Source organism: Triturus cristatus, chromosome 6, assembly GCF_964204655.1.
Source record: "Triturus cristatus chromosome 6, aTriCri1.1, whole genome shotgun sequence".
Taxonomy (NCBI): Eukaryota; Metazoa; Chordata; class Amphibia; order Caudata; family Salamandridae; genus Triturus; species Triturus cristatus.
Window position 1 is genome coordinate 1,229,248,248 of NC_140589.1, and position 27,832 is coordinate 1,229,276,079.

The window sequence follows — 27,832 nt, forward strand, 5'->3', positions numbered from 1 at the left end:
AATTTCCCTACCCCCTTGATAACTACCCCATCCAGGATTTCCATCCCTTGGTCTTAGGAGTTTTATTTTATCTACCCTAGAAGCATGCAGATGGTACCCACACATTTCATCTCATCGTCCCGAATATTGGCAGGTGTTGCACTGTGCCATAATTGCTACAAGGTAAGGCATAGAATGCCCAGGAGTTAGAAGCCTTAAATTAAGGCAAAATAAAAATATGTAAGTGATGCAGAGGGGAGTAAAACAGGGGAGCCTGAATTCAATGGTCTAATAGGGCTGGAAAAAAAAGTAGGAAAGAAATGGAAGGAAATATTTGGGCCTCTCAGCTTCTATATTTTTATACTTCTACAGAGTTCTTAAACCTTCTACCTCCATTTGCAAATCTTCGCTACATTTTGTGCGAGTAGTCACTGCTACTGTTCAACCTGACAGCTATACATGTATTTTTAGGTCTCGCATAGCGTTGCAATGAAACGCGCTGCGCGCTCTGCGAGACCTATTGTGATCAAGGAGATTTCAGAAGGGAACTTAAAGCCTGCCCATCTTTTTCATTGGGTCGCGTCAGCGTTTATGCTAAACGCTGGCTTCCCATTGAAATTATGCTTTTTCGCCACTGTCCTTTCTCCCTTTCGTTCGGCCCATCCGGACTGGCTCCTCTGCTTTGCGGCTGTCTCAAAGCAATTTCTTATCTTTAGGGAGCCCATCTGTTACTTGTCTGCAGTGGCGGCTCATGTTTCTGTTGTTTTCATTAGTACGAGTTTTCCTGGTGACCTGGGCAGCTACGAGGGCAGACACTCCGCACTCGGCTACTTTTTTAAAGCAACCCGGCACCCCGGACTTTAGAATTAGCATCGGCTGCCTTTGTCTGAGTCTGTCCTGTTATTGGCGCCGCTGACTTTCTGATCTGTGCATCCTGTGCTGTCCCTATTTCGGTACACAGTCGACTCGGAACGATAAATTTTGCAAAATCCTTAGGAAAGTAAACATTTATGAACTGAAAGGAGAAGTTTGTTGTTTTACATAGCGTGGACTCACCGCTCCGGGCTTCAGGGCTCTAGAGTAACACGAGCAGAGGAAGTAAACGGTGAAATACATTTAAGGCTTCTCTGTCACAAAAACGCATTCCTGTTTATGCAGTTAACCTTCAGGTTGAGCTGAATGGATTGGCTGCTGGCGAGTCACTCATGAAAAGATATGGTACAGCCTACTTTGCAGTCTCATCTGAAGACCTAGAAAAGGGACTCACTATCCAAGGTGCTGTGGTAGAGTGGTTTCCGAACTGTGCAAGCTAGGTGTGCGTGTCCGAACGTGACTGCAAATGGGCAACAGTATGTACAAAAAAAGAACGTTGTTTAGCAAACAGAATTTAATAAGCGGCAGGTGTCTATTTTAAAAACGTGGAACCTTTTATAAATGCATTAACATCTTATTGTTATATACGTGAGTATGACTAGCTCATTGAAGTTGTTATGTTTATATTTAAATTGATCTGTAATATAATAAAATATTTTGTCTGGGTCAGCTTTCAATCATTGACTCACAGGGGAGAGCAGTGGCAGCCGACAGTGCGCCAGTCCGCTCTTTATGTCTACATCACGTGCTATACTCGAGGTGTTGTCAGTTGGGGCGTGCTCGAACGCTGGGCCCGGTCTGTAGGGGTTGTGAATTGGGCAAAGGGTCGGGGACTGCGGGGAGAGGGCAGGAGTGAATGCCCGGTGGAGTGGGGTACTTCACACTGGCAAGCGGTGTCGGTTCAGGAGGTTGCAGCGGGGTGAGAACTAGCAGCCTTCAGGCAGACATGAACTACCCCGCGACCGAGAGAACGGAGCAGACAGAAGATTTTGAGCACAGGTGACTGAGCCGCCAGCACAGCCACAGCCATGTTGGCTATCTCTGCAGCGGAGAAGGTGGATGGATTCCAACGAAAATCCGTGCACAAGGCGCAGTAGCAGAAGCGCTCCCAAGGCTCACCGCAGTTCTGCAGTCATGGCAGTCGCGTGGAGCTCTCACCACTGCCGCACCTCTGAGGTGAGGTGCTTCCACTCAGTATAATTGTATGCCGTATCTTCCACTCTTTAACAGGTGAACTTAGGGTGTCATGTGTGAGTAGTTGTTTTGTTCTTTGTTTCTTGTACCTATAGTTTACATCCCCTCTCAGTATCAGTTCTGGCCCGTCATTTCCAAAATACATGAAAGAGCAGAACTATGATCTGCTCAACAATCTGAGGATCACGTAGATTAGTGACGTAACAACTAAGCAACAGGACGAACATCTATCATTAAAGTCTGAAAACCCTGCGGTATACATCGGTTTTTGAGCTTGAGTGAACAGGGATGTACAGGCTGACACAGTGTGTTCTAGATTCCATTTGTCACCTTATATGTATGTGTGTATCTGCATCTGTAATATTTCATGTTGTTGTGGTCAACAAACAGATGTAGCATTTTCTCTTCGGCACCGGGTGTAGGTTTTATGTTGCATGAATACTTTGGCGCATATGTATATGTATATGATCCTCTGCTGGGTGGAGCCATGTTCACTCTTCTGCATTCTTCCTCTTCTGTCCTTGTAGATACAGACAGGCCAGTAACACTTTGTGCTCGAGATTTCCCCAGTATGTGGGTCTTGGTACTGTACATGCCTAGCGGTACTTCTGGATGAAAAGCGTCTCTGCATGGAGGCCTAGTTTTGAGAAAATATGGAGTGTGGACAATCTCCTTACTTGACTTACTTAGATGGTCCTGCTGGCGGTGTGTGAAAGCCCCCTTTCACAAGCACTGCTTTAAACCCAAAATACGGTTGAGCTCGTAGCGTGCATTTTAACAATGCTCTCTGCAAATAGCACGTGTAATGACAGACCTTACTGAATCTGCCTGTTTTTCATTTGTGCATGGTTCTGGCATACATTTTTCAAACCAACGAGGTAAAGCAGTAAGTTTTTACTTTGATAGCTTTATTTCGGTCGATGACCATAAAAGCACAGATAAAATATTTACATAGACATAAAAAACATAAATAATTCAGCATTTAAGATAAAAAGTTATTAAACACAGTTATCAAAGTAGCACAATGAACAATTCTAGTTCCATTCTAAAATATACAATGCACATATTCAATCACAAATATGAAGGTTAAGAGGGACCCAACGCCTTTAGAATACGATTACGCGTATGCCAAACATTGGTAAGAAATTTTGATAAGGCAAAGACAGTTGGGCCAGAGACATCAGATTTTAAAATCCTATACATTGGTGCATATTCCCTGCAGCCCATATTCCTTATCAGCGGGAGGAGCCAATATTTTCGTGCTGCCTTGTAGGCTGGGCAGAAGAAAGCCACATGCAAATCAGTTTCCTCCGCAGTATCACAAGCCGGACACTGCTTTGTAGTGGGGGCCGATGGCCAGGTACTTGTAAAAGACCGGAAGGGGAGTGTGCCGTATCTCCATTGGAGGAACAGCTTCCGGGCCAATAGCGGGGAGATGGGGTCCAATACCTTCTCAAACCTGTAAACATCCTTACTTTGAAAAAACACGGAAGTTAAGGACCCTTCTTCCTGGGTGGCTTGCGCCCTGGCTAATTTGTATTCATGATAAACATTTGCCAGGGACTTTTTGGAAATATTTAGTGCAGCTATCGCTGGCTCAGTCCATAAGTCGGGTAGCCCTATTTCCATGCAAGTGGCTTGGATGTATTTGACCCAAGGGATATTTAGCACTTTTGGGTGATTCAGAAGTTCGAGTAGTTCCGCCCTATATTCTACAAGATCGTTACTACTCCACAGCCTACGCCAGAATGCTAGAGGTCTCAGATTTATTTCGTCAACTAACGGGCGTAGGCCCAAATCAAGCCTCAGAGGGAGGAGGGGGGTGCTGGGCGGAAGTGCGGCTATCTGTCTTATAAATTTGTTTTCCGTTAGAGACAGACTCCGACAAGGCATATAGCCCCATAATTCCGCCCCATACATTATCATTCCCCTAGCCTGGGCCTTATATATCTGAATTAATGCCCCCAATGGTCGATATGATGAACCAGTCATCATCCGGGCGATACCCCCAGTGGTTTGAGTAAGTTTGAGGTTAGCCCTATTCTGGTGGGGTCCCCAAGTCATGGTTTCGTTGAGTGTCGCACCCAGATATTCAAAGGTGGCCACTCTCTCGAGCCGTACAGCTCCCAATTGCGGATTTGGCCGCAATTTTTGCCTCGGGTTCAAAACCATGAATTTGGTTTTTGCCGCATTAATTTCCAGCCCCCTATCAATACAGAAGGTCACGAAGGAGTCAAGAATCCTCTGTATACCCATAGGGGTTTTAGATAGCAGCAGGGTGTCGTCCGCAAACATGATTGCGGGCACCCTGCTGCCATTCAACCTTGGGGCATCAGTATATTCAGTGGCATTCAGATGGGCGATTACCCCGTTGACGAAGAGGCAAAACAGGGTCGGTGCCAGCACACAGCCCTGTCTCACCCCCCGGCCAACGGGGAATCTATCGGTCAGTTCCCCCGACCTCCCGCACCTCACTCGGGCATAATTGTTGTGATGCAGCCTCTGCAAGATCAATAGGATGTCCTGGGGAACACCCATCTCTGCCAGGACGCTCCAAAGTTTCCCCCTGGGCACCAGATCGAAGGCGGCCCGTAAGTCCACAAAAATTGTGTACAGACTACCGCCCTCGAGTTTTGCTGCCCTCCAAAAGATCAGGTTCAATCTAAAAACCTGGTCCACTGTGGAAACCCCCTTCCTAAATCCTGCCTGATAGGGACTAAGGGCACCCACCTCCTCCATCCAGTCCTGGAGCCTATTCAGCAACACCCTGCCAAAGAGTTTCTGTGCCACGTCTATTAAACTGATCGGCCTGTAGTTGGCTGGGAGGAGCGGCGAGCCCTTTTTGAAAATAGGGACCACCTCTGCCCCCAGCCAAGTACTAGGGATTTCCATGCCACCAAGAACTCCATTGAAAAGGGCGGTAAGGTAAGGGGCCCAAACAGTGGGCTCCTGTTTAAACATATCCCCTGGTAATCCATCCAGTCCCGGCGCCTTTCCAGAAGCCAGTCCTGAGATGGCTACTGTCACCTCACCCAACGTTATTGGCTCCCCTTCGTAGTCCGGCCAGACCACCTCATCAGCAACAGGAGATTCTCCCGGCTCCAGACTGTATAAGGTCTGGAAGTGGGCCTGCCACACCCCCGTGGCTATATTGGGCTCTAGTGCCGATTGTAAGTTCCCCGACCCCCCACTCACAATCCTCCAAAACAGACGTTGGTTTTGGATCGCTAGGGCCTTAGTGAGTTCCTCCCACTGGTTTTCCTCCCATTCTGCCTTTGCATGGGCAATAAGTTTCTTATAGGCTCGCCTGGTTTGTTTAAGGCTATCCCCCCCTAGACCCTCCTTGATTAGTCTAAGGAGTTCTGTTTTTGCCCTTCTGCAAGCTCGATTGTACCATGATGTTTTGCCACGTCGCCCCCCTTTTGCTTTTCGTGGACCGCAAGTAAAATGAGGTACCGCAGCTTTTATGAGGTCCTCATGGGCCTTGGACAGTTTACCCTGGGAGTCTTTATTGTTTACCTCGGTATCCAAGCACCCCACAGTTTCCAAGATGGGAGTTATCCCAGCATAGAACAGGGGGAGTTTATTCTTGTTAGTGACCAGGTGCTCCCACCTAATCCTTCTCCTGTTATTGTCAAGGAGAAGCGCAGGGTTATTCCCTTCCGCCTTACTCGCAACAGCTTGGGGGCCAGGATGAACAAGGTCAAGCTCAAGTGCGTTGTGGTCACTATCGGTCCGCTCCGTCACCCTGAAATCCTGGATTGTCGGCCACTTCGCTATTTGAACAAGGACATAATCCAAACGGGTCTCTATTCCCAGTCTATTGTAGGTGGTTTTACTGGGTATGTCGGATTTCATTCGCCCGTTACAAGCTCTGATTCCGAACTTCAGGGTGAGGGCTGTAATTTGTAGTGCTAGTGGGGTCCATGCCTTCGGAGGAGGAGCTTCCACTAAAGGTACTGCCCATCTAACCTCTTCATCCGATGATAGCCCGTCCAGGAGGCCAGGGAGTGGCTCAAAATGGGAATTAAAATCCCCTCCCACTACATAATATGAGTCACTCGTTAGGTCAGATATAAAGTTGGAAAGTTCATCTATGGTTGGTGATTCCCTTACAATTCCCATTGGCCTAGAGTAAATGTTAATAAACACAAGTTTAACTTGGTTGGGCCATAGTAATGAAATCGCAAGGATATCTTCAGAATTAGTCGGCAACCGCGTTGCCACACAACCCAGATGAGATGCGACCCAAGTCGTAAGCCCTCCTGACGGACGGCCTTTGCCTTCCCACCTTGCTGGAGTGAAGAATGACATATAACCTTGGTGACCATGGTCCTCTCTGGCCCAGGTTTCCTGGAACATACATATGTCTCCAGTCTCGATATATTTTGCCCAGTCCGGGTCACCCAGTTTGTTAGCCAGTCCAGCAACGTTCCAGCAAATTAGCCTCAAATGATCAGGGGTGTTAGGTGCCATGCCAAAAGTATTAGAGGAAATGGTTCCAGACTCTACTGCAATCGGGAATTCTGGCGCATTACCAGCAGTAGGGACTATTAGTTCGAAAAGTCCGCTGGAGTCGTTCTCCACAGGTGTTGGCCCATTCGATGTCCCGGAGGCATTGGCAGCATTGTGGTCGGATGAATCATCCAGGGACACTGGATTGCTCAGTGGCCCAGGGATTTTACCATCAGTCGGGGTGAATGACTTGAGGGAACTACAGGGGCCACAATCTTGAGACATTAGCGTGTTGACAGTTTTACAAACAAACACTTCAATAACAACAAAAAACTATCTCATAGCTCATGTGGTGACCTGTATTGTGATGTGGAGGTACTTCTAGCCGTATTACCAAAATGTACTTTGTTTGGCTTATGTATGATTATTGTGGACCAGCTGTTATAAGGGATGGAGTCCTGTCTCCACCGTTAATGTGCTCCTGATGCTCGTGGAACACTTGCTTGCCCGTCCAGTGTTATGTTTTATGTGGTGCCTGAATAATAGAAAAGCATGTATGCAAAACCCTAAGAATGTACGAAAAACCAAAAAGGACATCCGGTCACTGTAATGCTTCTGTAAGATGCGCAAAATGTAATAAAATTTGTGTTAAAAAAAAAATGTTTTATGTGGTGCCTGGACTTCAAATTTCAATTAATTGAGAATCCTGCTTTTGCGTTCATGTTGGTAGGGTTTTGTGCAGATGTGTTGTCAGACTCATCCTTGTTCATCTGATTGTCCCGTGTGGTGGGGTTTCGCTGTGGCTGGATCCATTGCTGCTTGCTGCATCTGTAATATTTCTTGTTTTTATGGTCAACAAAGGGATGTGGCATTTTCTCTCCAGCACCTGGTTGTAAGTTTTATGTTACATGAATGCTGTTGGTGAAATATATCATCATCTAGCTAGTATTTCTAAGCCGTTGAATACTTTGGGCCAGATGTAGGTGGCCAAATAGCGATCGGTAATGCTGAAATTAGCAGAATTCCCGCATTACCGATCGCTATTTGGCTGCGAGCAATGTAGGGGAGTTTAAACCTACTAGCAAATTAAGTAATCACAAAATTGTGATTCCTTATTTTGCTCTTGCATTTAAAGAATCGGGAATTGCGATTCCTTAAATGCAATGTAAGTAGCACAAAAGTGCACTTTAGCCTTAGGGAATCGCTAATTACCACCAACTTCAAGTTGGTGGTAATTAGCGATTTCCTTTAAAAAAGCACTTTTTTTAAAGTGCCATGTGGCACACATTCATGCATGGCATGGCATGTATGTGCCCCACATGTGCACACATGCACATTTCAGGGGTGCAACAGGGTGTCCTTTTGACACCCTGGCACCCTTGAAATAGCGCCCGCTATTTGCCATTCTTTAATACCGAATCGCTAATAGTGAATATCTTCCCATTCATTCCTATGGGCCTCCTATCCCATAGGAATGAATGGGTAGGTATTCCTTATTAGCTAATCTCAATTTGGGATTCGTTATTAAGGAATGTTAAGGAATTGCTAATATTTTAGCGATTCCTTCCTACATTCAATTTTGCGAGTCCTTAATAGCGAATCGGTAAAATTCGCTATTAAGGACTAGGTATTTCGGTTTTACCTACATCGGGCCTTTTGACACATACCCTTTGCTGCAGCAACTTTGACTCAACAATTACTAAAAGATTTCTTTATGTTTTGAGTTGTTTCTTGCTTTTCTTGGTGTTGTCCTGTGCATTTTCAGTGCTTTCTTACAAGGCACTCATTTACTGTTTTGCTTTATGCCTTCCATGTGTGAAGTTTTAACTGGGTGTTCGATTCCTGCTATTATGGTCCGAAGCATAGGAAGTGGGCCAGTATTTCTATAGGGTAGTTGTCACCGGGACAGAATAAAAGAAAGGTTTGACATGCCCCTGCAAGGGTACTGTGGATATCATCTATCAAGATAGAGTTGGCCAGGCCTGTTGTTAGTGAAGTGTGCGCAATCATGGAGTGTGTTGTCTTGGTGATGCAATCTTCCAAGTCCAACTTTCCTTCAGCAAAGCATAATGAGCTTCGGTGGAGCATCTCTGTATGACATCTCTTGATTCTCCTCATGGCCCTTTATACTTTGTCCTTGTTGTGAGAGAATGTTTGACCTCGGCTGGATGATACATTTTTTTAAACGTCAAAGCAAGTGCTCAGGGCACTTGGAAAAAACAGAAGAAGAACTATGCGGAGCCTGCATTAATTTTTTTTTAAACCCAAGCCCCTTAAAAACTATTTACAGGACTGCTAATATGCATGTTTCATTTAAGCTCCACTCTGATTTTACACACACTGGTAGTTTATAGCAAGCAGTTACTGAACATATGAGCTATTGTCGTTGCAAATCATAATGCAACGCCAGTAGCTCACACCTTCTGTAATGCGAGACCTATTGCATTGCAAATGCTTGTTATCTTATCCTATAGTAACAAAATGCTAGCACTCGAAGAAAGGAAGAGCAAACTGTCTAGAAAATGGCTAAACACATCACTAAAACATTCAGGGATGCCTAAGACTAACCAATGTTATAAGTTATGCCAGAAGGTAAGATTCCTCAGAACCATCCCTACCCCGGTTTTGGCTGTAGATTATCACATTATCCATTCAGGGACGCAAGCTACATATGGCCTACAAATTTATTTTTGTCAGGACCCTAAGCAATTTACTGTGCGACTGTTTTTTGGAACAATAGGATAACAAATTAGTGAAATATTATTCCTATTTGCTTGTTCAAAGACAAGGAGGTCCCCCCAACCCCGTTCACCTTTAAATAAAGTGTCAATGACCAAAAACGTTTAAAAGCAGTCATGAAAGGTTATCGTTCCAATACAAGGTGCAATATATATAAACCGGTAGTGGGACAGCCATCTTGTCCTTCACCTGCTGAAGAACTTCAGCTATTGCGGCTGCATTCTGCTTTCAGACAAGATGACACAAAGTGTATAAGAGCCTTCTGAATGTTATTTTCTAACAACCACTGTGTTCATAGATGGAGGTGTGGCTAAGGGCCAGATGTACGATCATTCACTTTTGCAAAACGCAAATTGCGTCGAATAGCGACTCGCAATTTGCGACTCGCAAAAGTGAATGTACAACAGTGTCTCAGAAACTGTTTACGATTCCCAATGGGGTCGCAAATTACATGCCTCATTAATATTCATGAGGTAAGTGCAATTTGCGATCCCATTGGGAATGGCTAGCACTCCCAGGGATGGTGGCCTGCTGGGGTCAGCAGACTACCATGTCTGTGACTGCTTTTCAAATAAAGCAGTTTTTAGGTCTCGCCTGACCCAGCACATGCGCAGGTCTGGCGAGACTTTTTGTGAAGGCTCAAAAAATGCTACCATGGCCAGCCTAGAGCTACAGCGGGCACGCGCTTAGGAGAAGAGGCTGGCAAACCTCGTCATGCTCATTAAGCGCCCGCGATCACTTTCGCGGCGCCCCTTTGATGTTCTCGTTCAAAGAACATCAAACATCAAAGAACATGTTGTGTTAATGCTTTGCTGCGCCCGTTTGACTTACAATGTGCTTTCTCTTTCCACAAGCTCGATGTTTGTGTTCCTTTATTTTGAGATGCTTTTAGTATTACTGTTTTTTGACTTAAAGAACATTAAGGAAATGTTACTGTGAAACTGGACAACGTTCACAGTGTTTATTTCTGATCACAGCGGCTGCTTCATTTCCGTTGCACCATTCAGGGAGTCCTTTCGTTGGCGCTTTCATGAGGACATTATGAGGAAGCTGGAAACTTTTGCCACATTCTCTTTAAAAGCACAGCAAGTTGGCGACTGGTTAATCGATTACACCTATGTAGCGCTTTAGATCTCAAAGCGGGTGCAAGTTACAACTCATGAAATATGGGGTGCAACTCACAAGGAGGGGGCAGGTTTGAGTGCACATTGGCTGCAATCGAACTCTTAAGATGATGGGCTGTGTGTATCCATTATCAGCACTCAGTCTTCGCTAAGTGATCTTGTTTGTTTTGTTGTTGTGTTAATGCTTTGCTGCGCCCTTTCGACTTACAACGTGCTTTCTCTTTCCACAAACTCGATGTTTGTGTTCCTTTATTTTGAGATGCTTTTAGTATTACTGTCACACACACAACCACACCCACACACAACCACACGCACAACCACACCACACACACAACCACACACACAACCACACACAACCACACACATGCACACAACCACACACATGCACACAACCACACACATACAACCCCACACACAACCCCAAACCCACCCCCACACACCCACAACCACACACAACCACACACACACAACCGTGCACACCCAACCACACACCCAACCACACACCCAACCACACACCCACAACCGCACCCACACCCGCACCCACACCACCACATACATACAACCACATCCACACAATCACACACAACTACAACCACACACACAACCATACACACACCCAACCACACACACAACCATAACCACACACACAACCACACACCCACAACCGCACCCACACCCGCAACCACAACCGCACCCACACCCGCAACCACAACCACACCCACACCACCACACACACAACCACACACACACACAACCACACCAAGCATTGGCATAGCCAATAGGTCTCGCCTTTGGGACCTTATATGTGTTTAGCCACGCAACAGTTGATGATGCATAACTAAATACTTAGAAGGTCCCAAAAGCGAAACCGATTGGCTATGCCAATGCTTGTTTTTTATTGCAGCCTCTTTTCCTTAACGGAAAACGGGATGCATTTAAAAAAGAAAATGAAACTTTTCAGGTTCATTTTTTAAGGGCAGCCACTGGGACCACTGCATGCTCTTGAAAAATATTATCGCACACATACACAAAGGGGAAGGGGTCCCATAGGGATCCCTTCTCGTTTGCGAGTGGTTTACCACCTACTTGAAGGAGGTGGTAAACTGCAAGTGTTTCGCGGCCACAAATGCGGCCGCAAAACAATAATACATTGCTTTGGGACTCGCTATTAGGAAGGGACGCCCCTTCCTAATAGCGAGAGTCGCATATGCTATTTTGCGAGTCAATGACTCACAAATTTGCGTTTGTACATGCCAGGACCCTTTTTTGCAGTCGCAAACGGGCCGATCTCCCAAATTTTGAGACTTGCCAAAGATAGTGTTCATTCTGGTGTTGATTTTGGGCTAATCAACTTTACCTCCTAGTGCAACAGATTGAATTATGCATACAATGAAAGTCGCACGTTCATTGTAATATTAAATGTAATTAATAATAATGTTTTTTTTTTGTTTTTTTAAAGCATTTCAATTTGCAATTTACTGCTTGGCTAATTACCGATCTCTACCACCTGCTCCCAAACTGCATTCTGTATTTTGCTCTCTGGTCTCGACTAGAACCTACAAACAATACTGTTCTACTAACATCAATACATTTTTGGGGTACTTCAGAACACTACAAATGTTGTCTGTAAAGAGCTCCCTGCTTCCTGGAACTAGGTTGGTGCTATATCAAATGCTTGAATAAATTATGCCAACAATCGAGATAACCCCTCAGGGGTACATTCCGGCAAACACTTAGGGGAATTACAACATGGTGTATGTAGGGGCTCATTAGTAAGCCACAATGCCCAATGACCTCAGAAAAATGAACATAACATTTGGCGTGGATGTAGAAAGACTGATCAGAATGACAGAGCATCTTGTCTATTTTATAGCATGTACAGATGCCAGCTTGTTTAATTAAGAATGTAAACTTAATATTGACTATATATCGGAGCTTAGGCTTTTGGAAAGTCGCCCTTTTTAGGTCTCGCCTGACCCAGCGCATGCACTGGTCTGGCGAGACTTTTTGAGAGGGCTCCAAAAAGTGCTACCAGGCCAGCCTAGAGGTACAGTGCATGTGCGCGGGCGCCACGATTTCTTTCACTTTCACGGCCGCACGGCCGCTTGCATAGCCAATAGGTCTCGCTTTTGGGACCTTATAAGTATTTAGTTATGCAACTGTTGCATGGCTAAACACTTATAAGGTCCCAAAGGCGAGACCTATTGGCTATTCCAGTGCTTGTTATTAAATGGTGTAAATCCGTTCAGTAGTTGCTGAGAAATTCAAAAGTAAAAACACATATCTAGGGCCGCAGATCCTCCCGAGCACGAGCTTTATGCTAATTGGCTGTCAACACTCCAAACCAGGAAGTGTTGGCAGCCATCTTGTGCCTCGGTAGAACCGAGGCACAAGAAAACAGAAAAACAAATGCGAAAAAAGAGAAAAGGGGGCAGGGTAGAAACACCCTGACCCCCTAGGCCTGCTCAGGGGGTCCCACAAGGACTCCCAGGGCCCAAAAAAGCATTTTTTTTTAAAAAAGAAAATTGGCGAGATTCGCGCACCCAGCGCGAATTTCGGCCGAAATGCTTAAAAAAACGTGCTTCGTTAATATTTAGCCCCCGGGTGGGCAAAATCCTGGGGGCAATAGTTGTATTGGGATGGGGGCCCAGAGGGGCCCCTCCAGCCCCGGGGACCGCCACCCCCCGGGGCTCTACTTAATTGCTACTGCGGGGGGCACAATGCCCCCCCGCAGCCCCGGGGACCACCACCACCCGGTGCTTTGTAAATTGTGGGAGGGGGGGCCGCACGGCCCACCAGGTACCTCCAGTAAGCGCCACAGAGCTGCGTTGCAGAGGTGTAAAAAGGGGCGTGGCCTCAGAACACCTGTCTGCAACGCAGCTCTCTGGCGCATACTGGAGGTACCTGGTGGGCTAGTTGGCCCCCAGGGACCCTCAGGATTGAGGAGGAATTAATTCTCCAACTTAAAACGCACCACAGGGCGTTTTTGCAGACATGTCACCTCAGGCCACGCCCCCTCCCTTCACCATTTTGCAAACGCGCCCCCTGGCGAGTTGTAAGTTGGGGAATTATATACTATTATATACTAGGGGCTTACAGGGGAGGTCATGCTAATCACAGGGGGACCCCAACGCATAGTGTTCCCTAGTGTTGAATATGCTACTTACCAGTATGCATCTGTTCTTGGCATGTAGGGCTGCTGACATTCATATCTGTGCATAGATCGCCGCCTAGTGTTGGGTCCGGATGTTTGCACGTTGTTGTCCTGGAAGAGTCTTCGAAGTATCCTTGGATAGGTGACTCCTCCCCTGGACTACAGTGCGCATGGGCATCCTCTCCATCCTCAGATTGTTTTTCGCCATTGTGGCAGTGATGGAGTAGATACAGAAAGTGATGACCATGCTTGCAATAATTCTGAGAGCTGCAGCTGCGACAGGCGCCGGGGAGGAGGGAGGGCGATATGAATGTCAGCAGCCCTACATGCCAAGAACAGATGCATACTGGTAAGTAGCATATTCAGTTCGAGGCATGTGGGCTGCTGAATTCATATCTGTGCATAGAATACATAGCAGTGCCCTCTATTGGCGGCGGCTACCCGTGCCAGCTGCAGCGGTCTGAAAAAGTGTTTTGAGAACAGCCTGTCCTACAGCTGCCTGCTGTTTTGACTGCACATCTACGCAATAGTGTTTTGTAAATGTGTGTGTAGTGGACCATGTGGCTGCTCTGCATATATCATGCAGGGGAATATTTCCTAGGAAGGCCATGGAAGCCCCCAACTTGCGTGTTGAGTGGGCTCGTGGTGGAATAGTTAATGTGCGTTTTGCCTTTTGATAACAGATTTGAATACACTTAACTATCCATCTGGCTATCCCTGCTTTGGAGATGGCGTTACCTTTGTGGTGTGGGGCAAAGGCAACGAACAGTTGTTTTGTCTTCCTGAAGGGTTTAGTCCTGTCGATGTAGTACATGAGGGCCCTCCGTACATCTAGTGTATGTAATGCCCTCTCTGCAACAGTTTGTGGGTTTTGGAAGAAAACGGGCAGTTCAATAGTCTGGTTCATGTGGAACTGCGATATTACCTTGGGCATGAATTTGGGGTTGGTACGTAGTACGACCCTGTTGGCGTGAACCTGAATAAATGGCTCTTGAACGGTTAGTGCCTGGAGTTCACTAACTCTTCTTAGGGAAGTGATCGCTACCAGGAAGGCTACTTTCCAGGTAAGGAATTGAATCTCGCATGAGTGTAGAGGTTCAAAGGGTGGACCCATCAGGCGTGTGAGGACCAAGTTGAGGTTCCACATTGGAGCCGGTGGGTGACTAGGTGGAATGACTCGTTTGAGTCCTTCCAAGAATGCTTTGATGGCAGGCACTCTGAAGAGAGAGAGGTGCTGCCTGGTTTGCAGATAGGCTGATATTGCGGTCAAATGGACACGTATAGAGGTGTACGCCAGATTGCATCGGTATAGGTGTAAGAGGTAACATATGATGTTGTGGATGGATGCGTCCAGCGGGTTAATGTCATTATTACCGCAATAAATGACGAACCGTTTCCATTTGGCTGCATAGCAAGCTCTTGTAGTGGGTCTCCTGGCCTCCTTGATGATGTCCATACAGTCAGGTGGCAGATTGAGATAGCCAAACTCTAGGACTTCAGGAGCCAGATCGCCAGGTTCAGCTGTTGCGGATCTGGGTGCTGAACCTCTCCATGGTTCTGCGTCAAATGCGCGGGTTTGATCCGCAGCCTTTGATGCGGTACCACGGAAAGTTCGAGGAAGGTGGTGTACCACGGCTGGCGAGCCCACGTGGGAGCAACTAGGACGAGTGTCAGGGAGTGTTGTCGGAGTTTGAGAGCCACCAGCGGTATCAACGGTGCTGGGGGAAAAGCGTACGCAAATCTGCCGGACCAGTTCATCCATATCGCATTGCCCTGCGACTGCGGGTGTGGGAATCTGGCGGCGAAGCTTTGGCATTTTGCGTTTTCGCTTGTCGCGAATAGGTCTATTTCTGGGTGACCCCACTGCTGGAAGTACGGTTGGAGTACCGATGGGTGTAACTCCCACTCGTGCATCTGGTGGCTGTGTCTGCTGAGCAGATCCGCCATCTGGTTGTCCTTGCCGGGGAGGTGTTCCGCCATGAGGAACATGTTCCTCTGAATGGCCCACTTCCACATGCTCTGAGCCAGATGAGACAACTGTGGAGAGTGTGTCCCTCCCTGCTTCTGTATGTAGTACATTGCGGTCATGTTGTCCGTCCGGATCAACACGACCTTGTTGCACAGATGTACTTTGAAAGCCTTCATGGCCAGGAAGATTGCCATCAGTTCCAGAAGGTTGATGTGCATCTTCTTCTGTTGTGTCGTCCATAGTCCCTGCACTGTGTAGTGGAGTACATGAGCTCCCCATCCCTGGAGAGACGCGTCCGCTGTCAGTACCATTTGTGGAACAGGCTCTTGGAACGGTCGGCCCTTGCAAAGGTTTTGTGGATTCCACCAATGCAGAGAGTTGTATGCCCGACCGCTCACCAACACTAGGTCTTTCAACTGTCCTTGAGCCTGATTCCACTGACGTGCTAGGCACTCCTGAAGTGGGCGCATATGTAATCTCGCGTGCGGGACTATGAAGATGCAGGAGGCCATCATGCCTATCAACTGCATAAACACTCGCGCTGGAAGCGAGTGGTTGGGTCTGAACTTGGAGATCAGCGCTTGTATGCCGTTGATCCTCACTAAATTTGGCTGAGCTGTGGCCGCCAGAGTGTCTATAGTCGCACCTAGGTACTGTTGTACGTGTGCGGGCTGGAGATGAGACTTTGGGTAATTTAGTGAGAATCCCAGACTGTGAAGAAGGTGAATGGTACGGGACACGTGGCTTGCACATTGCTGGGCTGATCTCGCTTGAACGAGCCAGTCGTCTAGGTAGGGGTAGACGTGTATGTGCTGTCTCCGTAAATGTGCCGCCACCGTAGCTAGGCACTTTGTGAAAACCCTGGGCGCTGTTGTCACGCCGAAGGGAAGGACTTTGAACTGATAGTGCTGCCCCTGAACAGTGAACCTGAGGTATTTTTTGTGTGAGGGGTGGATGGGTATGTGAAAATACGCATCCTTGAGGTCCAGTGATGCTAGGAAGTCTCCCTGCTGGAGAAGCGGAAGGACTTGCTGTAGAGTGAGCATGTGAAAGTGCTCCGAAAGAATGTACTGGTTCAGGGGTCTCAGGTCTAATATAGGCCTGAGCGACCCGTCCTTTTTTGGAATTAAGAAGTAGAGGGAGTAAACCCCCGTGCCCCGCTCGTGGACGGGTACGACCCCGATAGCGCCTTTTAGAAGCATACTTTCTACCTCTTGCTGTAAGAGCGTCAAGTGCTCTGAGGACATAGGACGGTTTCTTGGTGGTATTGTGGGTGGAGTGGAAGTTAACTCCAGACAGTAACCGTATTTTATAATATCTTTGACCCACCTGTCCGTGGTGATGGAGTTCCACGTGGACAGGAACCGTTGTAGCCTTCCCCCGACAGGTGTTATGTGGTCGGGAGGAAGGGAGAGGGCGTCACTGCTTGTTCTTGGGGGAGGGCCTGGTGTTGCCGTAGCCACGTCCTCTGCCCTTGGTACTGGAGCCACGATAGCCACCTCGGGTGTTCTTATCGTAGGTGGTCTGCGTATTACCCTTGTTATATGTTTGTTGTGACCCCTGTCCTCTGCCTGCTCCCTTGTTTCCGGGGCGACGAAAGGAGCCGCTCCGAAAGGACTGAGTTTGTAGGGCGCCCATGGACTTTGCAGTGTCCGTGTCCTTTTTTATCTTCTCGAGGGTGGCGTCAACCTCAGGCCCGAACAAAAAGTCGGGGTTGACGGGCTGATTAAGTATATTGTTTTGTACCTCAGGCTTGAATCCTGAGATACGTAGCCAGGCGTGACGTCGTAGGATGACGCTAGTGTTGATGGCCCTGGCAGCCGTGTCAGCAGCGTCTAGTGCACATTTGATGGCAGCATTTGTGAGTAGCTGTCCCTCTCTGATAAGGATTTCTGCACCTTCTTTGTAGGGGTCAGGGAGGTGTTGAAGGAGTTGCTCCATTGTGTCATAGTGCGCCCTATCGTAGCGAGCGAGGAGCGCTTGAGTGTTAGCTATGCGCCATATGCTTGCAGCTTGTGCGGCAACTCGCTTGCCGGAGGTCTCCAGCACCTTGGACTCCTTGTCCGGGGGAGGAGCGTCACCCGTTGTCTGCGAGTGTGCCCTCTTGCGGGCATTCGCCACAACGATGGAGTCGAGTGGTAATTGTCCTCTGATGTAAGTAGGATCCCCAGGTGCTGATCTGTATTTCTTATCGATCCTGGGGTTTATCACTCGTGCCCTGGTGGGTTCCCTGAAAATGTCAGTGGCTGGCTTAAGGACCCCCTTCAACATTGGCAGAGTCTTTACATGTCTTTCTGAGGATGCAAAGGTGTCCATTAGAAAGTCATCTTCGATGATATCAGAGTGAAGCTGTACATCATGGTTGTTCGCCGCCCGTTCAATCAGAGCGTTGAACGCCGCAGTATCCTCTGTGGGTGACGTTTTTGCCCCATATAGTTGTGGGTCCTGTGCATCAAGAGGTGCACTGGGGTCTGCAGGGTCGCCCCAAGTTTGGTCAGGGTCCTGCTGGTCATCAGGGTCCGTGTCCACATGGTAGGGGACTTGTTCACCCATGTAGTCCTCCAATGCATCCGTGTCGGAGCGTGTGGGGGAGGCCCGGTGTGGATCCTGGTAGGGTGAATGAAAGGGTTCATACAGGAGAGGTTCTGTGTCCACAGGCAGCTTCCTCTTTAGCGGGATCCTGAAAGGTTCCAATGGCGGTTCCGAAGTTATCCTTCGGTCGTGGAGAATCATCCTGCCAGTGTCGGCGTCGATGACGCGTGACGGAGACGGCTCGACAGGCGTAACCGCAGTTTTGGTGGCCTGTGTCCTGAGTTGAAACGCCTTCGGGATTGTGGATGGAGGCAAGCCGAAGGTAATGCTGGTCGGCACCGACGAAACCGCTGGATCGATCGAACCCGACTGGTCCTGGAGGGCAGCCTTGGTTTTGCAGCCTGGCATTGCGCCAGGCCGTACTCGGGGCGCCTTAGAGGTCGTGGCCCCCGCCAGGGTCGTCGAGGCGGCTGCAGATATCTTCTGCGCCCGTGGTGCATCGAGCCGAGGTGCGGAGATCACCGTCGACGTCTTCGACACGTGAGGTTTCGGTGTCGTCGAGGGAGTGCTGCGAGGCGTAGCAGGCGGGACGGCCCTCGGTGTCGGTGGCGTCGACGCCGGTAACCGAGCAGGTTTTTCGGCGCCGATGGCCTTCTTCCGTTTGTCGACTCCCATGTCGCCCGTCTCGAGTTCGGCACCGAAGTCCCCCTTGGTGCGGTCGGTGCCGACACGGTGCGCCGGCGTCGAAGGTGTTGAAGGCCTCGATCCGACTAGCGCCACTTTCAGTTTCGGTTTCGTAGGAACCTGAGCAGCTTTCGGTTTCGGTTTCGTGGAAGGGAAACCAGCTGGCTTAAGCGGTAATGGCTGCCGCTGAACGTCCGAGGCCGGGCCCGAGGGCGGGGCCGAAGGACTGCGTGATAGGTCTCGGGTAAGGCCCGAAGGCGATCCCTCGACCGGAGCCATAGTCTGTGGCACTGGTGAATTCTCGGTTTGAACAGGTAGGCCTTGTTCATCATCGGAGCTACTCTCTTCGGCCCCTAAGGCCTCCTCGTCGTCTCCTACCTCGGTGTCGTCTTCACCTCTGTGGAAGAGTGACTCGTCGGCCTCGTCCGATCCGGGTTCTTGGTCGGAAACGGGACTGGAGGGTAAGACTTCTACTTCTTCGACGTCGTCCGCGTCGTCGAAGATGTCAGCTGGGGCCGGTGCCGCGTGCTGCGCTTCGAGCCTCGCCGCTCGACGATTCCGCAGAGTCTTCTTTGAACGGAACCGGGCACAGGCCATACATGTCGACTCGTCGTGGTCCGGCGAAAGGCATTTGTTGCACACCGGATGGACGTCGATGTGTGGGTACTTCGCATTACATACCGGACACCTTTTGAATGGCGTCCTCGATTCCATCGTCGAAGTAGTTGATGGACAGGTAAATGCGAACAAAGTCGGTGCTGAAAGTTAGTAAACTAACAGAGAGTATCGAAAACCGATCGATAAACAGTACCGACGCGAACTAAAGGCCTTGTGGCCTCGACAAAATTTTTTCCTAACTTGAGCTAAGATAGCACATCCGAACCCAATGGCGGAAAAAAACAATCTGAGGATGGAGAGGATGCCCATGCGCACTGTAGTCCAGGGGAGGAGTCACCTATCCAAGGATACTTCGAAGACTCTTCCAGGACAACAACGTGCAAACATCCGGACCCAACACTAGGCGGCGATCTATGCACAGATATGAATTCAGCAGCCCACATGCCTCGAACATAGGTGTTTTCACTGTACTCTAAGTGTCTTTTAACATAGCATTGGCTCTAGGACTGGTTAGTCAGAGTCAGTTACCACCAGTATCCGTCTGAAAAAGTTGAGGGTACAGGATGATTTAGCAACAAGGCTTCTTTCTGCTCTTCTGTTTGTTCTTTCAGAACGTTTTCCTTCTTCCTGCATTTTTCTTCGTCTTTGAGGACTTCTGTTGCTTCTTTCTGCATTTCTTTTTTTCTTTCTGTGCGTTTTTGCTTCTTTCTTCACATGGCCTATCTCTGTAGGCATAGTTAGAAATTAGCATTTAAAAAACCTTGGAAATTCACTGAAAAAACTATAGGTTTCAGGGGCGTTATAGTTAGCTGGACATATCACTCGTACAAAACCATTGAAATTCCCCCGTTATAGTTAGTTCAGCTAACTATAACTCGCGCGCCTGCAATGCACTGCTGATGACGTCACATATTACATCACCCATGACATCACTGATAACATCTCAGATGACATCATCCTTGTGATAGAGTGGCAGACCTCCTCTCACCCTAATATAACCTCCGATACACACATACAAAAATAGAAACTAAAATTTTCAAAACAATGGACATACCAATACCAGTTACAACAACCTATTCAGTAATTCTAAGATCCACATACACATCCACTCATTCACCAACAGTCCTATACAGTCACTCATACATGTACTCACTCATCATATGTACTCATACACCTATACATCCTGTTCCACACCGCCACTCATCCACAGTTACTCACACACATAGTCATTCATGCTAATAAAGAATCAAACATCCATTTACTTGCATATACAGTTATACACACCACCACACTTACTTCTACGGAAACTTACACATACTTACTCTTTTGGACAATCACTTATAGAAACACATACTTATTCATTCAGGAACTCTTCCAATCTCACACTCTCACATATACTTACTTATATACACCAATACTCACATATACTAGTTTAAAATATATGTAGTTACTTATAAATACACTATTGAGACAGTAATTCACTCACTAACACACCCATTCACACACTCATCCACCCATACAGTCCTGCACACATACTGTCTTCAACACATACAGTGAGTCACTCATTCATGCATCTATGCACTAAGTAATACCCTCCCACTGAACCATACATACACTTAGACACTCATACTGATACACGAAAAAACAACTAATAACCCATATAGACACTCATGTAGCTACTCACCAACCCATGCAGCCACTTATACACAAAGTGAGAGACTGATGCAGATATTAATATATTTAAACATTACTCACTAACCCATGTATTCATTAATCAGTCAGTTATACAATCAATTTTTCATTAAAAAAATCATCCATTTAGACACTTATATATCCATTTATTCTTCCATCGACCTTGAGATATACATATAAAAAACATATTTAATTTTCAGAAAAACACACATTCACTGGATGATGTCATGAGTGATGTCATTTGAGATGTCATCAGTGATGTCATGAGTGATGTAATATGTGACGTCATGAGCAGTGCATTGCGGGCGCGCGAGTTTATAGTTAGCTGAACTAACTATAACGGGGGAATTTCAATGGTTTTGTACAAGTGAAATGTCCAGCTAACTATAACGCCCCTGAAACCTATGTTTTTTTCAGTGAATATGTGAATATATATATATATATATATATATATATATATATATATATATATATACACACACACACACACACACACACACATATATAGAGACGTATATATAAACAAATTGAAATCAAGGGGAAGAACTCGAAGAGCATGCCGCTGGTAAAAAGAGACTCCACAAGAGGTACCAACAGTACCAGAGAGAAGGACACAACAATGGCAAAACACCTAAAAAATGACAGCATCCCGTCAGAGAAGGAACGCTGGCCTCCTGTGAGACAGGAGGGGACACTGACCACTACACTCACAAGGAAAGAGTGAAAAATACACAGACATAAGTCCGACAGAAAAGAAAGCAATATCGCGTTTAGTGTCAACTGTGAACCCACAACCAGAGAAACACCTGGAGTGGAATACAGACCACTAGTCCACAGTGGGATAGAAACCAGCAGCAGAGACTAGGAGCAGAAGCACCTAACCCTCTGTGTGGCATATCAAAGGGATCGGAGTCCCTGCCAGAGAAATGCAGCTGGAAATTAGAAAACAAGGCAAAGCACAACAGTGACATAGCTGGCGGACATACCACTGCCCATAGACAAAAGCCCCACTGGGCCCGAGCAATTAGAGAAGACATAAGCACTTCCCCACACCAGGGATGAACCAGAATAGAAAGTAGCCAGGACAAGGGCAGAAGGACACCACCGGCACCCTGTGACAGTGATCATATCTTGTGTGGATATAAACACAGAGAAACTGTTCCGGAACGGAACAGAACACGCACCCGAGGGGCACATGCCGACAGGCAGAAAGAGCACAGCGAAGCCAAAACAACACGCCATGGAAAGCCAGGCGTAGCAGAAACCCAAACAGCAGCTCAGGGAAGTGTGCCTCCACAGAGGCAGGAGAGAGCTACGGACCAACCCATAGATGAAAACCCAGAAGCCCCGGACCAAACCCGTGGGTCTCACCAGAGGGGACGTCCTACCACAGTAGGAAGAGTGGGACGAATCAGGAGACCCACAGTATAGACAGAAAAGAATAATTCTGAAGAAGGCGCCATGGAGGCCTTCGAAACTCCCCGTGTCAGGAAGAGCAGCTATACAATAGCCTACAAGTACCCCACATAGGGTATGGCACAGCCCTATAAAAGCAAGAGACACCTCTTGAGACGAGCTCTTAGGCAGAGGACTCAAGAAAAGCAGAGACAACTGGCCAGCTATAGCAAAACAAGGACAAGATGGAGGGAAGCCGCACAGTCCGTCTGGGTAATGACGTCTTGAACCCAGAGACAGAGCACTAGAGAAAGCAGTGACAATACTGCAACCAAAAGGCAAAGTCCACAACAAGGACTATAAACCATGGAACACATGGAAACTCAGACATGAGATGTTGAACAGTCGAGTCAGCATGTCCGTCGAACAAGTTGACCCCATCAAAGGGCAAATGCCTAACACGCTCAAGGACATTGGCAGGAAAACGGCCATCGCGTAGCCAGGCATGGCGACGCAGAACAACCAACCGGGCCATAGCTCGACCCACCGAATCAGTGGTGTCCATAGCCGACCGAATGGAAAATTGAGCCATTTCCCAGCCATCACGAATCAACCGATCCAGGTCAGTTCGAGGACTCTCCGGTAGAGACAGGGAGGAGGCGCTTGACCGAATCCCAGAGGGCAGAAGTAGGCCATGCAAACACGCAAGACGTGTTCAGTGATCTGAGGCCTGCACTGATGGACGTAAACACATGGCGGCAACACGATTCCAAACAGCGAGACTCCCAAGTGGGAGGTAGTTACAGAGGAGGGGCAGAAGGCAACGAGACTGAAGCTGCCTGAATCACCAGCCCTTGGATGGAGGGACAAACAGACAGGGTCATCTGGAGCAGGGCGATGTCGATGTGCAATAGCACAATCCACCGGGTCCCCCGAAGAGGGCCTCGCCCAAGTCCCCAGAAGAGTGTTGTATAACAACTCGCCAAAAGGCAACAAGGGCACCACTTCCACAGGGTCCTGGTCTAGTAAATTCAGCAAGTGATCAGGGGGCAGAGAGAATGAGGGTGGCTGCACTTGTAAAATGTCCGCAGTCCTGCGAACTGCACTCGCAAAAGCTGCACTAGCCACTGTGGCCATGCAAGAAGGCGACAACAGCTCTTCCGTAGGGCACGGCATGAGGCTAAGCCTACCACCAAACCGTGGTGGCTCTACAGCCTGAGGACATCCAAGGCTCCGCCAGTGCATGGGGTCCTGCCCGAGGGACAGCAAAACAACTTTGGGGGAGGTGAACTCATAGGAGCCTCTTTAGTTTCGGCCTCCATATCATCCACCGGGGATGGCACCGGCATCGATCGGCGTTGAGACGGCGTCGTCTCGACATCGATGACTTCTGAAGGAGCTTCGTCCGTCCGACGTCAGACCGGCGTCGACGCGACCTCCACCAAGGTGGGAACCTGCGGAGAGGAACAGAGTCGAAGATGACATGGAAGGCTTGGACGTGCGAGCAGGATGCCACTCCGGACCATGCCCCGACGTCGCAGCGACTCTGGAACTGGAGTCAGGGTGCTCGACCAGTGCAGAGGGCGAACCAGCTGTCGAAATCGTGATCCGAGCCCCTACCCCCTCTTTGGGGCCCGAAGGCGCGCCAGGGAGAGGGTGTGACCCAAAGATAGCTAGCAAGGCCCGTGAATAGGCTTCCATCTGGGCCCTAGTCGCCCCAGCCCCAGGAAACAGCGGGTAAGTTGGGGTCGACTCCTGAGGGCCCGTGTCCGGTGGAGACCGGGAGCGGCGGGCCCCACCGTCGTGTGAGGTCGGCGACCTCTGTGACTTCTTTTTCTTGTGCTTACCTGCAGCAGGAGAGCGACATCTGTGGGAACGACTCCGCGACCTGTCCCGAACCTACCCCCCAGCACGAGAAGGAGACTGGCGATGTGAGGGCTCCGAACGGGACATCCAGGCGGACAGCAACTTCATGCGCCGTTCCCGCAAGGACTTCGGCTTCAGGCACCGGCAGGCGTCCCACTCCTCGGAGTTGTGGTGCTCGTCCATACACCAGATACAGATCGCTTGTGGATCCGCCGGCGACCTCTGCCGCGTACAGGATTCACACGCCTCGAAGCCCAAAGGCATCACACACTGTTCCCGGATGCCAAAAGGCGTCTAGAAGGCCTGAAGAACAAAAAACAGGCCAGAGGTAACCGCTTCTCCGGATCCACGTTGAAACACGGAAAAGAAGAAAACTGACGTCAGCACGCCATGTGGGGGGGATATATGGCTCCATTGATGTCACTTCCGTGGACGACGTCAGGACGGAGCCGGGTGACACCGCCCCCCCGGCTTGCAGAGGTACTACTGGAGAAAAAAGATTTTCGGGATCCAGTCTGATGCTTGGGGATATTCTAAGTTCAGGAATCTGCGGCTAGATGTTTCTATCAGATACACATAATGTAATCAAAGCACCCACTTGGGAAACACCTCTTCCTTTCAAGAGCTACTGGAATGCCACCAGCTACATGTTATACATAATCAGAAGCGAACTGTGGTGGCATTTTTATGACATATAACTGCAGACGTCAGAACTTGTTTCTAGTATTAACCTCTTGAGTGCCCATGACGAGATGGTCTCGTCATGGGCCGCGGTTGCGCTGTGCCCATGACGAGACTATCTCGTCATGAACCCGGCCCGCTAATGAAAGGGCCGGCACAGGGCGGGGAAAGGGCGGGGCACTCAAGGGGTTAAAAAAGCAAGCAGTTATAGGGATTTTGCAGTATCTAATGAATGAAAGCATGAACACAATTACTATTTTCTGTTACTGTTACAAGAGAAAAAACTGAGAGCATGAATGTCGAATTATTACAATTATATTATTCTGCTTTCGAAGCCTGCCTGCTAATATCATAGTATTCTGAAATCACAATATCTCCAGCTGAGCTTATGTTCCCCATCTGAGATGCTTGTCTCCTAAGTAGCAACGGCTAGGCTTTGAGACAGGCTATACGAGCATGCATGTGCGTTATAGTGTGTCTAACGCATGATTGAGGCTGAGAGTGTGCGTGTGTGTTATTTCCAGTATTTATATAGCGCATATCTTAACTTGGTTGTCAGTGTGCTTTATGATGTGAGAAGAAAGATTATACGAGTGAGCATACGTCTACAAGTATGCATGTGAGAGAAAGTGTGAGTGTGTATGTGTGTGAGAGAGAGAGCGAAAGAGAGATTTTGGCAACTGTGAGAGAAAGAGTAACTATGTAAGAAGAGCTCAAGTATGTTACTTTTAGTGAGTGAATGCCTAAGTGTGGCTAGGGGAGTTTGTGTTTTTTTAAGAAAATTGAAGGTGTGTGTGGAATGAGGCGATCTTTAAGTCTGGTCAAATTAAATGTTTGAAAAGAAAGAATAACTTCTCAAGTCACCATTGTAAGACAATTCATCAAGTCTGAAGTACATACTGGATAGACTGATACACTCATTCTGTGGAGCCCACAAGACTGAAGAGAACTAGCATTTTTTATAACAGCAGCTGCAAACTTCAAAGAACAAAGATATTTATCATACAATTTATTGTAAGTGCAGACTTGGGATTCAGATTAAATCAGTGGTGAATTAAAATATCAATTTCGTTTTTTTTCATATTTCACTTTTCTATAATTAAACAAGCTACAAAAAATTAAGTATACGATCATCGGGTTCTATAATGGATTGAAATTAAAAAACAATCAGGAGAATGCAAGCATGCAATAGGGGAAGTCTAATAGTATTTCAATTACATTTGTTCTGGTTTTGCTTCAGCCGAATACAACTATACGTTTCTGCATCATTCTCAAATAGCCAATGAGGACGACATACTAACCATTAATCAATGTCAATAACTACACACGGTAAGGGTACATCCCATTCAGCGGACTTTCGGTAAGGGGTATGCATAGCGAGACCCCCAATCCAGGTGTGAGGTGTACTGCAACATTGACAGAAAGGCCACAGTGTTGTTGGGAAATCAGAGGAGTCATCAATAGAAGGTACTTTACCTCAAAAGGCATACATGTAGGATTTGCCCCTGAAAACGGATGATAAGAGTCTACGACCTGGGCAATATCATCAATTATATAAATATGTAACAGAAATTAACACGTGGATCCTTAAAATTCATGATCAGCCTATGACAGGCCCACCATTGCAAAATTATTGAGATTATTAGCGGTCATGGAAGAAAACAAGAACAATTTGACTGTTTGGTTCTTCTTTCTAATAGTCAAGGAGCATGTCCCAGTATATTTTTGGAAGAAGGATATGCCAGTGGATGGTGCAATAACAATGTAAAGAAAAAGCTAAACCTAATGTGCAAATGGGACTCCAGTAAGAAATGTGTTTTCTTTGTTGCTATTGTTCCCTGTTTTTCCCTGCCACATGCCTAAAGTGTAGGAAGGAAACTTTAACATAAATGAGAAAAAGGCAAGGCAACTTCTAAGCAGGAGTGAGGTCTCAAGAGACCAGTGTCCTTGGTTGTTAGTGTGAGAGGATAGTGTTTTTCATGACCTTTAAAATGTAATTGAATTTAATCACAAATGTCAACAGCAGTGACAGAAGGCAATTACAAACCACAATCAATCTTCTAAATCCACAACAGAAAAGTGGAAATTCATGTCAAATCATATTCCAGAATACAAGAGGTGTCAGACACGTCATCTTATTGTCTATAAAACTATAAATAAATACTCACAAGAGCTGCCTCTTTACTATGCCTTCAGCCAGTCTGGTTCTCACCCGCATCCGCTATGTAGTTAGGACCTCTTTGTGACAGCCGTGTGCATCCCTTCAGGCTCCAGCAATTCAGGTGCCAAGTCAGGGGATGCTTTGTCCATCAAGCACCTTTCATTGAACTCAATCAGCTTGGAAAAGTTTCAGACTTATCACAGAGACAAGATGAAGAACTCGCAGGATGGGCGGCTGCCCCGCAGAGCAGTGAGATCGAAATGGCTCATCAGGCTCCCCAGCTGGTGCATTTACTGGTTAATGGGGGTTACCGCGGCCTGTCTGTCTTGAATACATTACAGCTTTTATCAAGAGCTTTTAAGAACACTTCAGAAGCCCACTATTAATTGCACTGCTGAGGCAGAAAGCCACAAACGTGCACTTCAGCCAGAGCTGTTTGCAGAAGATCCTTTCCGGTGGATGAGCGGTCAGGAAAAGATCACATGCGTACTGCAGACAAAAGTGGCAATCAAAGGACTGCTTGGTAGCGAGGTATTCATGTCAACTCCCTGATTTTCCCTGTATAGACCAACAGGAAGTTTATTTAGGTTTAGGATTTTCATAGAGGGAGTCTTTTACCCAAACTTGGTGCACGCTGACCTGGCCTGGCAGTTCGGGCTGGACTGTTCTTATGGGGAGCAGGGTCAAGAGTGAGTTGAATATGGCTGGGTCCAAAC

At 47.6% G+C, this 27,832-nt stretch overlaps 1 protein-coding gene across 2 annotated transcripts in view; it reads right to left on the reverse strand.

The window, feature by feature from the left end:
- The window catches only part of TULP4 (TUB like protein 4), a 787,154-nt gene that overhangs the window by 207,957 nt on the left and 551,365 nt on the right, over positions 1 to 27,832 (reverse strand). The window lies entirely within an intron of this gene.